Here is a 13010-nt window from a genome sequence, read left to right as displayed (position 1 = left end):
CAAAGGTCAGTGGTGGAATCTACAAAGTCTGTGCCAGCAGGATGAAGAGCCTGTGCTAGCTGGCTGAGGGATCTGCAATGGAGCCAGAAAGTGATGCTCAGAAGAACCAAAGCTCTCTTAAAAGGTACCACAGCCATCCTCGGCAACAGTGAGGTCCCGAGATCCTCCAATGGTCAGGATGGCCAAGTTCCCATCAGGGAAGCCAACGCAGCAAGGTTTTCCTGGAGGCTGGCAATGCACCATCTTCCCCTCTGGAATCAGGAAGCGATGCTCAAAGTGAGGACCAGAGCTCCCCAAAGTGAACCAAAGCCATTCTCAGTGGCAGCGAGGTCCCGAGCTCCTCGGAGGATGAAAACAGCCGAGTTCATCAGGAAAGCCAGCTCCCCACAGCCTCTCTCAGCTCCCAACAGCCTCCTTCTTCTCCAGTTCTGCCTTTATGCTGTTGGCAACAGTCCTCAGGTGGGCCTCCCACACCCAGCACCACACTTACTCAGTTCAGCTGGGGGTTATAAGTTGACTACCAGTTATCAATCCACTACATAGATAAGTTTCAAATTATGTAATATGGACTATAAAAAAGCAATTTACCAAAGCAGAAGTATGGTGCCACTTGTTTAAAATTAAAATGCACAAAATATTAACATACTATAGACATTTCTGAATAATACATGTTGTTTACTGTTGACAAAATCATGGCTTAAAAAGTGTACCCTCAATTGAAGAGAGTGGCTTTCTTTGGACATAAGTAAAAAACTGAACGGGAGGGAAGAGACATCAAATGTATCTGTGGTTACTCTATTCTATTCATTTAAAAAAAATACCAGGCAGAGAATAATAGTCTCTGGGGATGTACCTCAGTGGTGGAGTGCTTGCCTGGCATGCATGACGTTCTGGGTATGATTTTCAGCATCCCCCATAAAAATGTGGTCTTTTAAAATCACAGGTTTAAGGTACAAACCTTTCCTAAATGATTTCTAATAATACTCCTGATATAGCTCTCTAAGCAGTCATTCAAGTACAGTGATTACACTCATTGGCTATTTGGGACAGTAGCTTAAAGGTCTACGGGCAAAGCAAACATAATTACAGCTGAAATGTAATAGGGAGAACCAGAATGCTCTTTTCTCAACAACATTGAAAGATACTCATTGCTAATACAATTGAAAAGTGAGGGGCAATTTAAAATTACTGCAGTGTTTGTGAATTGTAATAGAATTTAAATGATTTTGTCCTGTGGTATACCCAGACACTCAGGTAACTGAAAGACAGAAATAGGGATAGGGATGGGAGAAAAGTTTAGCACTTATTCAGAACATTACAAAGGGCTGAACTGAATTTTCCATGTACATATTATAATTTTATTTTTCTTTGTTTTAGCTTGAAATGACAGTAAATGATGTGTGCTAACACTGATCAATGCATTCTATTTAGAAGATCAGATTGTCAGATTTATTTTTAAATAATGCACTTTAAGAAATGAATTATTCTATAATAAATGAAGTGTTTTTATAATAAAACTTTTCAAAACATTGATTAGTATGAAAACAATAGGACTTTTGGTAATAAAAGGTATAGTAATTTAGCCACATTTGTTTTTTAAATTGAGATTCTGCAAAGACTAATGCTCAGGTCACATACCTGGGTATAAGGAATCACTTGTCTCCTAGTCCTAGTTGCATGCTGATATAGTATTGTCTTTGTGGAAAGAGAAATGAGACAGGAATTTCTCAGGCTGACATGAGTTTCAAGTGATTGACTGAAAATTAAGTATTTCCCCAAAGAAATAAATTGATAGACAAGGTTACTATACCAATTGGGAAAGGTATAAAACAGTTGCAGAGAATGCAAAATGGAAAGAGAACTAAAATTTACTGAGTATGCATTATAATATATATATATATATGATATTTCCATTATTTTATTCATTTACCTCAACTCCCTCAACTTGTTATTATTGCTGATATTTCACAAATGAGAACAATGTAGTTCACCAGGGTGAGTTTGTCCACTGTCACATGGGCAGTGCTGAGTCAGCATTTGAAGTCAAGATTTTTACGTACCAGCATCTGAATTAGGATCATTAGAACTTGGGCTCAAGCACTGATTTTTAACAATATTTTTGCCACTGGCCTTTTTTGTACACTGATAAAGACTATGGAGTCCTTTACAAGATCATATTTTAAGTGTCTACAGTAAGATCATCTATATATAATCTTATATATATTTTATTTATATATAATTTCCACAAAGGAAGAAGCCCCTAAAAAAAGGAAGGATGGACAATCTTTAGGAGAAGGTAAAGATCAGAAGTTCAGTGGATGCTAATCTAATCTAGTCAGGGAAGGAAATATTTCTCAGAATTCAAGGGAAACATTCTAAGGTGGAGCATCTAGCTGGTGGGTAATCAGCCACTACCATTTGTGAAAATCTGGGATCACTGTAGAACCCACAATCCTGAAAGAGAGACTTTAGTATACGTGTAAGAAGGGGAGGTGGAATAGACCAGCGAATATTGTCATAGTTTTAACACAGGCACTGAGTAACCTTCTTTGGACCCGTCATTTGTCTACAATGTAGTGTGTAGCCTTAGCGTAAACTATGCCATAGGATAGTTAGAGTTTACGGAGTGGTTGCTTCAGAGTACTGCATTTAACAGTCTTCAGGCTGTAACTGTACTTGTTTCCTAGTGCTACTTCAACAAATTGCACATTTATTTTCTGAAAACAAAGAAGATTTAATGCCTTAAATTTCTATAGTTTAAAGGCAAAAAATAGGCTTCACTGGGCTATAAGAAGGGTCAGAAAGTGACTTTCTGGAGGTTCTCTGGGAAAAGCTGTTTCCTTGCCCTTTTTATCTTTCAGAGGACACCGGTAATCCTTGCCTGGTGGCAGGCTCCTCCATCTTTAAAACCGGCAGCATAGCATCTTCAAATCCTTCTCTAACTTTGACTCTTGTCCCTACTTTTTTCACTTACAAGAACTTTTGTGATGGTATCAGGCCCACCCAGCTAATTGGGGATAATCTTCCCATTGGAAAATCCTCAATTAGTCCTATCTGCAGTCTCTTTTGCCATATAGGAACATAGTTAAAGGCTCTGGAGATTAGGTAGTGGACATCTTTGAAGGGCAACCATTCTTCTGACCAGCACGCTGGTACTTCAATAATGTTTCTTCTTAGAAATATATTTCCAATACAATTCAGCCCTGAGAATTTCTCTTTAGGCCTCATTGAAGATGGTTCGTATAACCCTCCCACTTAAATTGCAAATAGCAGCATAAGATTAGGCACGTCCCAGTGGCAAGGTCTGATAGTTCATACAGTTTCCAATGTGGGAAACTCAAATATTCTAAGTTCCTGAAATATGTGGACAAATGCGCTAGCAAATTAAAACCAAAGGAATCTCCATGAAGACTTCATTCAGCACCCTCTCTACCACTGCCTCCAGCTTTGATCTCAAATGATTTACTTTGATCCTTTTTAGTAGCTTGACCATTTCACTACATACAATAACATTATATACTGACTCTATCCTTGTATAAATGCATCTTCACTGAAATACATCTCTAAGAGCAGACAGTGGTTTTTCTCTCTCTGTGTCCCAGCTCCAAGTAGAGTACTTGTGCATATTAGACATCCAATATACAGACTCTGCAAAAAAAAATATACACACTTTTCAGGAAAAAAAATTGTATGATGTTTATTCAACAGATGATGTAACAGTACCTTTGTATTGGGGACCCTAGAGGATGTTGTGTATCACAGAAATTCCACTGCACTGCAGTCCTTAGAGAATAAATTAAAAATGTATGTTCAGAAATCTCAATGACCAAGGTTACCCAAGCAGCAGTTTGCCATACTAGTAAATGTGTGGAAGTTAATGGCCACCACGTTGAGTACCTCTTGCAACTGTAGAGGCCAAAGGTAACTTGCATTAATTTCATGATACCTCAATAAATTTAATATTAATATATTTATACAAGTTGCTGTGTTCCTAAAGTGTGATATATTTTTTTGTCTGAGTCTGTATACTTCTTATTTGAATCAGCCTGTATTTTTTTTTTTTTTTTTTGGTTGGCAATTTTCCCGTCAAAACAACTGAATGGACAACAATCTTTGAATACTATACGTAACATTTTTATCTATTAAAGGCACTACATTTAGGAATTCCCATGGAATGAGTTCAAAGGGTCCCCAAGATCCCTGAGTGGATGCATAAAATATCAGACGTATGTAAGAAAGGAAAAAAAAATCCTCGTTAGCAATGGCATCTCATGAATAGAATATTCTTACCATCCCATCCTCTCTCTCTGCACTCCTGGCAGGAATGTCACACATATCCTTAGACAATTTTGACAGGGTGAAAGTTCAGCCTCACATGGAGCAGAATAAAAGATGGTAGCAGTTTATTTTCGAGAAGCAATTGGCTATCTTAATCGTGTCACTCTTGAATGGCCACAGTTACTTTTTCTGTAATGAAAGGTCTAATTGCTTTGGGTTCCAGTTTCCATTTTCAAGCTGGCCTGGGGCATTAGTGTCTGTCTCCATTAGCCTTTGCTGGAAGTTATTTGTATGATACTTTTGGTGCCAGCTGCATTACAAAAATGTTGATGGCCAGTATTTTGGCCTGAGATAATTGGGTGCTTTCAATGTTAGAGCTGCCAAGCTGTTAATTAGCTCGATGTAAGGACTACACGTTCACTTTTTTTGTTCATTTTGATCTGCCAACATTATCTTCTTTTTAAGTAGATCTCTGGTAAAGTGTTTTGAGAAGTGCTTGTTTCCACAAAATAATCATCCTGTATTAGTGAGTTATGGACAGCTGCCCATTATGAAAGCTGATTTAGTCTATTACTTGAAGCATGAACCAAAACATCATTGGTGCATGGAGGTTTACAGGAAACTCACTTTGCTATGCTCTGACAGCAGCACACCAAGGCAGTATGGTGCTGTGGGACCAAAGCAATTTCACTATTCATAGAACTCTGACATCTGATGGTTTCTTGATTAGCAGAGAGAAAGTGCACATATCCAAAATCAAGTCAAATAGAGAAAAGGCAGATAAGCTGCTTCTGTCTTCACAGCAGACTTGATTTTTTTTTTTTTTTTTTTTTGGTGTTTCCATTTGACTATTCTGAAATGTTGAAAGTGCTAAGCAAAAGTTTGATTCCAGTGATCCTGCCTCATGTGATTATGATTTCTACTGCATATCCTGGCCCTCACCACTCATTTTACTGATAGATTTTTAAGGTTTCAGTTTGAGTTTGCTGAGCAGCTAGAAAAATAATTACCAAAATTGATAATGGCATGGCTCTAACAGCAAAGTCTTTGAGTACATTTGAAATTCAGGATGGCTGGAGCTGCCACATGGCATGGTAGCTGCACTTGCAAAAGAGATAATATGCACCATAAGGCCCAGTATAGGTAAACAGCAAGTATTACAGTCCTCATCCGTGGTGACAATGAAAATGCTAATAACAATAATGATGACATGGTTATAGTTGACAAAGGTAATGCAATGCCTGATTCTCAGATTTAATTACTTATTAAATCATCATGGCAGGGAGCATTGTATAATGAAATCGGTTTGGACCTGAGGATTTCAGGAGTCTTGAGTTCTAGACCTGCTTCTCACACCAATTTTTGTGGCTTTTAGGAAAGTAAAGTAGTTTTTCTGGGTATCAATTTTCTCAATCATAAAACAGGGATAGAAATGTCCACTCTAGGTGGACACAGGGGAAGTTACTGAAGTGATAGAAATGCTCTACAATGAATTATGGCCATTAATATGTGACTTGGTACATTTACTAAAACTTATTTAATTATTCAAATAAAATGGATAGCTTTTAATGTATATAAATTATTTTTCAATACATTTGCTAAAAAATGAAGGTGCTTTTTTCTCTTTCAGCAATTAATGACCTATCCTGTTTGCAAAGAGCTCACAGTCTAAGGTAGAATATAAACTAACAAATTTGCAGTTATTCTTTCATTATAGAATAACCAAAACATTAAAGGATTTACTTAATGCCAGGTACTTTACATGCATTGATTCTTTCGATCCTCATAACTAATATTTCCCATTTTTGAAGGGAAGAATCTAATGTGCAGCACTTTGGAGATCTCACAACTACTAAATGGTGGAGCTAAAATTCAGATCCAGGTCTTTTGACTCTTGAGTGTATGTCCTTCTTAGCCAGCACCCCCAGAGGTTTCTTGGTTGTAATATACATACATTTTTTCATATATAATGTGCTATAGGAGTTAGAATTAAAGGCTCACAACAATCACACAAGGTCAGGAAAGGATTTTCAAAGGAGCTATGAAACATGTTCTAAAGCACTAAGAATTTGCCAAACAAATGAAGGTAACAGCACTCTAATTTAAGAAAATATTGCTCATAAAAGCACCAAGGCAAGAAATCATAGTCTCTGAGTTCCCTTCCGGTTCTAATTGTCTAAAGTTCTGGAAATAGATTGAAATTATACAAGTAGAAGCAATCTAGGAGAGAAACTTTAAAATGAAATGGAAATAGTTTAAAAATTTAGCAATTTTTACTATTTCGTGAAAGAAATTCATTTCTCACAGCTTAAGTAGTCTGTTCCAGATGCAGTAAAAGGAGAAAACTCATTTATTTATGTGACTTACTGTTGATGTTTTCTGGGATAGTTTTTCCTTTTGAACAATCTGGTATAGGGAAGACAGCAAACATGACAATTCCTATTTGTATTTTGAAAGGAAGCGCATGGCACCTGGGAAGCCACAGGTCAGTGCAAAATCATTGTCTTAGTTTCAGTATTGGCCAGCCAGACAGGAAGGAGATTCAAAGGACATAAAGATAAGCATATGAGGCAACTCCAGGCTAAATTTAGCTTCATGCTTTATAGGATTTCCATTTACCTTTATCATTTATAGACATATGCCCTTACAGAAAATTTAACCAAGGCAATGAATTATATCAGCAAAGCATTGTAGTTGATGTTTTTAAGTGACTTAAAGCTGCTCTAAAAATAATATCCCACTTATTAATTATTGGTTCTTTACTACAACTCTAACTCATCAATTCACCTATCTGTAAGAGTTTTTTTTTGTCTTTATTTCACCTGTTTTTCTGTATTTTTAGTTGTCTTTTTTATTAATTTCTTAAATGAAAAATCTGGGGTGGGGATATAGCTCAGTGGCACAGCACCTGCCTGGCAAGCACAAGGTCCTGAGTTCAATTCCTGGTACCAAAAAAAAAACCTTTGTTAATTCAGTTATTTCCTGGTTTTACAATTAAAGCTTGCAATCAACTTGTCTTTAAACAGAGCTTTAGCCACAATTTTTAATTTTAATGTATAGTTAGTTGTGATTAGTGTGATGAGTGATATCAGTTCAGTGAGAAATACACACTGAAGTTTTAAAAATTCATTATTTTTTTTAGTACTGAGGGATTAAACCCAGGGACTTGCACATGATAGTCAAACTGTCTACAACTGAGATACATCCCCAGCTTTTTCTTTAGTTTGTAATTTTAGTAATGACTCTTTCTTTCTCATACTTTATTAACATCTTGGGCAGATTGTATAGCATTTTTAAATATTAAAATTCAGTCCAGTTATATATTAGACAATTCTAGTACATTTGGTAGTCAGAAGAGGAAATATATCATCTCAAGTAGTCATTGCATGAAAGGGATAGGAGATATCAACATAAGGAGAAAAAGTTTCATGGGGAAAAGGTATGAAAAATTATTCAAAATAAATTGTGTATATTGTTGCCTAGTCTATAGTAAAAAATTGATACATCTATCCATAGAGGAAAATAATCTTTTTGAGGGCAAAATTATGCAGATTATTTTAAATAGATGCTGGTCACATTTCATATCAATGTTTTGCAAGCATTTTCTGCAAAGTGCTGAATAGCAAATGTTTTAAATTTGCAAGTTGCACCTCTGCAGCCTTGTAGTGGGTACTCAGTCATAGATAATAGGGAAACAAATACATGTGGTTGTGTACCAATAAAATTTTTGCCAAAATAGGCAGGAGACCTCATTTGACCTGAGAACAAAGGCTTGCAAGCCTTGTTCTATATTGGTGTGTGCAAGTGATACAAAGAAAAAGACAAAAAATTATTAAAAATAAATGTTAAGATTATGTTCAAATTGAATTCAGAAAGGTGGAGGAATGTTAACCTTTTCAACTTAGGGAGCTCTGGGACTCGGACTCCACTCATATTGGAAGATTTGCATCCGACTTGACTCTCTGGCCAGGAGAGCAAACTGGCAGTGTCGTTGCTTCTTGAACAGGGCCTGAGACATTTATGATTTGGGAAGGAAGTGAATTCCTCGGAAAAAAAGTGGTTCAGACTCGACACTGAGCAGAGGTAGCACTGACCAATCTAGATGGAACACAGTGTCTAAGAAGGGAGAGCAAAGAGTCCAACTGTGACAAAGCATATAACTGAAGGCACATATTGGCTTTGTTTGTTGGAGAAAAGAGGATTTAAGCAAGCGAACCCTGTGCCTCATGCTTCTGTTTTTCTAACCTAATGTGGCTTCTGCTTCATCAGCTGGCCTGCTGTGGTGGCCATTCAGAAGTAAGCAGGTGGCTCCAGGAAGTCTGGACAACATCTAAGCCACGTGAATTCCTGTACACCCTGAGGCATTCGTCTGATGGAGTTCACTGATCCCCATATTTCACACAAGCCTCTCACTTCCCTTCCATCCATTTTCTTAACAGTATATCTTGACACTACAGTGCTGCAGAGACGAAGCCTGATTGAAATGGGGACCCTTGCTTGGCTTGAAGTCCCTGTTAGTACACTCCGAGCAAATGTGATAAATAAGTTTTGTGTTTCTGTAGGTGCTTCTCAATGTAAATTAATGAGTGCTGCCTAGGGGAATGAGCAGGGCCTGAAAACACAAAGAGAGATTACTTTAAGTGTGACAAGGCCATATTCTGTAACAAGGAACATATATCATCAGCACACAAGAGAGTCGCATTGCCAGGAAGACCCTTAATGCTTGGAAAAGATCTCTTACTCCATGGCTGGCAGTTCAGGCCTCTTTAGCCCAACTCCACTTGTTCCCTCTAAAAAGGCTCTTTTATTCAAATTTGACAAAATAATTACTACTACCATTTGGCTTTGAATGACTCAATTACGGCTGCAGTCACTTGGTTTGGTAATTACTAAAATTATAGTTTGGGCCTAAGGCCAGTTCCCTCTTTCCTCTCTTCCCCATGGAAGCAAGGAGAGAGACTTTTATAGGAAAATAGATGGTGATTCAGAAGCCAGGTTGTAACAATTCATTTTAAATGACCTTAGTCAATGGGAAAATAAAACCGAACAGCCTGGCTGAGAACAAGGCTAAAGTTCTCACTCTTTAAGGAACCTGGCACTGGAAAACTGCACTATTGTTTTCATGGATATTTCTAGTCTGTCCATTAATGAAATAAACCCATTTCTTCCTTTCAGCTCTTATTCTTGTGTTAATCTCATTAGAATTTGTTATAAACTGGCTGTTATTTACTCCGTAATGTTTGAGTTTAACTAGAGCAAATACTTGGATTCTGAACAGCTTCTTCTCAGGTTGATGTTGCTGGTCACAGGAAGCATAGAGATTTTTAAGACATGGTTTTCCTAAGTTTGGAGGCCTTGTCTCATTACTGAAAATCCTGATTACATAGAAGATAATTTCAGTAATGTAGACAATATCAACAACTTTAACATTCTGGCTCTGTTTTTTTTTGTCTTGAGTAATCTTGGTTAAGTTCATTTAACTTTAATAGTTATGATTTCTTCACTTATAAATGGGATATCTTCCTCATGGAGTATTTATGAGAATCAGATGAAGTACCAAAGCAATAAAAGAAAGAAAAACATGCGTCAAACAGAAAACATTTTAAAAATGGTAAGAATTAATTCAAATATATTAGTAATCGCTTAAAGTGTGAAGGGTATAATAATAAAAGATAGAGATTGCTAGAGTGCATAAAAATGAGACCCAACACTGTTTTGTTTATAAGAAGCCCAGTGTAAAAAATACATAGATTAAAAGTGAAAGGATGGAGAAATGACATACTATGCTAAGATTAATCAAAAAGATAGCTGAAGTAGATGTGCTAATTTGAAACAAACATCAGATGAAAACTATCAGAGATAAATAAAAAGATGATGGAAAAATAGACAAGCCAAATCTCTAGAAAAACATGTATATAACAACTGTGCATCAAATTATAGGAAGCATGAATTGATAGAGCTTCCAGGAGAGAAACACGAGTGTACGTCTATTATTGAAGTCTTCACCACACCCGCTCTTTTCAGTAATCAATAGATCACGGAGGCAGAAAATTAGAAAGGAAATGGCTAACCTGAGCCCCACTATCAGTCAACTTGATATATTTGACATTTATATAATATTCTATTCAATAACAGTAGATTGAACATTCTTCTCAAGCTTACATGGAATATTCACCAAGACAGACCACATTCTGGCCCATAAAACACACTTGAAAAAATATAAATGGTCAGAAATCCAAGCAAGGATTCTCTCAAGTCATAACACAATTAATCTAGCAATAAATAATGGAAGGATGACTTGAAAATTCTCAAATGTGTACAGAATAAAGAACCACGTGGAACACAAAACCAGAACAATGTGCACACTAAGGAAATTGTACTATTTCCTTTTGTATACTGGTGAATGGGTGTGTTAGTCGGCTTTGTGTTACTATAATCAAGTATCTGAGGCACCTAAACTTCTGAAGAAAAGTGGATTATTTAGCTCACAGTCTTAAGGGTTCAAAGTTCAAGACCAGATGATCTTTTTTTGGTCTGGTATCTAATGAGAGTGGCAGATGGTATCATTTCACAGAAGGAGCATCTGTAGGTACAAGTGGAATACCTTCAACCATACAGCACAGAGACTGAGTCTGGGATTCCACCATCCCTTCTGAGGGCACACTTCCAATGGCTTAAGCACTTTCCGTTAAGCTGCTTCTGAAAGGTTTCATATTATCTCCCAACATCACCACCTTGGGGACCGAGCTTCCCACATGTGAACCTTTGAGGTGACACAAGCTGTATTCTGCTGATGGATACAAAAAGAGAAACGTTTGGGGTAAGGTTGCTTATGCTTACTGAGAAAGACAGTAATAATTCTCTTGTATCTCCTTGCAGAAGTTGATTTTCTCCACAAATATAATCGATCCTCATTATTTGAAGAGTCGTGTATATTTGCAATTTTGTCCACTTTTGATAATTTATTTGTGACTCAAAAATCAATCATTATGGAATTTTTTGGTCCTTTATGGACATATAGGACAGTGGAACATTTCAGTCATCCATCTTACACAGTTTACAGCTGAAATAAAGGCATTACTTACCTTCTTGTTTAAGCTACCAAACTGTAAATAGGTATCCTACTCAGGGTCATATTTTTTGCATATTTGTGTTTTTTATTGGTGAGTTCACTACTTAAAAGGGTCTTAAAGCAGAGTGCTAACATACTCTATAGGTTTCCTATGTGTAAGAAATATCATAATGTGCCTTACACGGCAATACATGGGTTAGATGAGTCTGGTTTAGACATGAGTTATAGTGCTATTTGCTGTGAGTCTTCAGTTTATGAATCAACAATATATATTAAAGGCAATTTCTCCAAGCAGACACAGACCAAACAAGGTTGTGTGCTGTTCCTTTGATGAAAACATGAGAGGCTTGAAGAAACCTAAGCCTGTATTTTCTCTAGAAGCAATGGTTCAGTTTGTGCTAATTCAGGGTTTGTGGTGACTTTTTAAAACATAACTACCTCACATAAAGAAAACCCATTGTTTATATCTAGAATGCATTGGTCTTAGTGTTATTTATAGATTTTTTAAATAGTTAAAAGAAGAAAATTTATTGAATGAATATTTATGAAGCTTTTGTATGAGCTTGACTTGTTCTAGGTAGTGGGGACGTAGTATTATATATGTCAAAGGCCCTACCTTTCCTTCTTTATACAGCTTGTGTTCTCATAAAGGCAAAGAAAGAAGAGGCATATTAATACATAAAATGCTGGTGGTGCAAGCGCTATAAAGAAACCTCACATGTTTTAGTGCACGGGTTAAGTACATAAAATACAGAGAAGTCGACTAAGTTTTTTATGAAACAAACAATTCCAAATGAAAATGTAAAATCTCAGCTTACATTTTTCTCCCTTCAAAACCTATGCTCTTTCCTCTGTTTTATACTTGACTACTTTATTCACATAATATACTGTCCTGGTAGGAGAACTGCTCTAGCTCCAGTGAGGAAATTATTCCCAAAAGAAATAATTTTATGCCATACAACGGTGGTTCTCAAACAGTGGGGACAATTTCCACAATGTCCTATTAGGGTAACTGGTGGGTGGAGATTAGGGATGATATTCAACAGCAAATGCAAAGAATCATCTGTTCTTAATCATAGAGGAACCCTAAAGCCTGTAGCTTTACATAAGCCAAAAGAAACACCAAACAAACAAACAAACAAAAAAACCAGGCTTCCAAATGACTAGTGCAAGACTTAGGTGGAAAAATGAAGGATCTGATTTCTTAGCTGCCAATGATCAGATTAATTGTTCAACACTGTCCTGCCATTGCATTTTAAGATCTTCCCTAGCGCGAATTTTTCTCACTTTGGATGCCAATGCTTCCTCCCCTAACAACTTCTTCCCTTCAGACTTTTGAGGATTTAGGAATTGAGGAACTGGAGTTAAGAAAAAAAAAACCATGGAAAAAAATATAGATGAGAAATAGAAATAGACTGAAATACATACAGTTGAAAAAAAAACTTGAATGATCCTTCCATATGTTCATTTTCTTCTTTTTTCTCTTTTTTCTTTCCATACTTTCTGTAGCTATCTGTATCAATTAATGTTTCCTAGAAAAACAGATTTAATGCAAGATATACAAATATATATCTAAGAATTTACAGGATTAGCTTACAATGGCTTCCCACTGAGTCCGGTGTGTACAGGCACAAAAGGTCTGCCTATGCACTGGAGGTCC

Source organism: Chinchilla lanigera, unplaced genomic scaffold (assembly GCF_000276665.1).
Source record: "Chinchilla lanigera isolate Chin_1 unplaced genomic scaffold, ChiLan1.0 scaffold00018, whole genome shotgun sequence".
NCBI classification, from domain to species: Eukaryota; Metazoa; Chordata; class Mammalia; order Rodentia; family Chinchillidae; genus Chinchilla; species Chinchilla lanigera.
The sequence above is the reverse complement of the archived record's forward strand: the minus strand, read 5'-3'. Positions refer to the sequence as shown.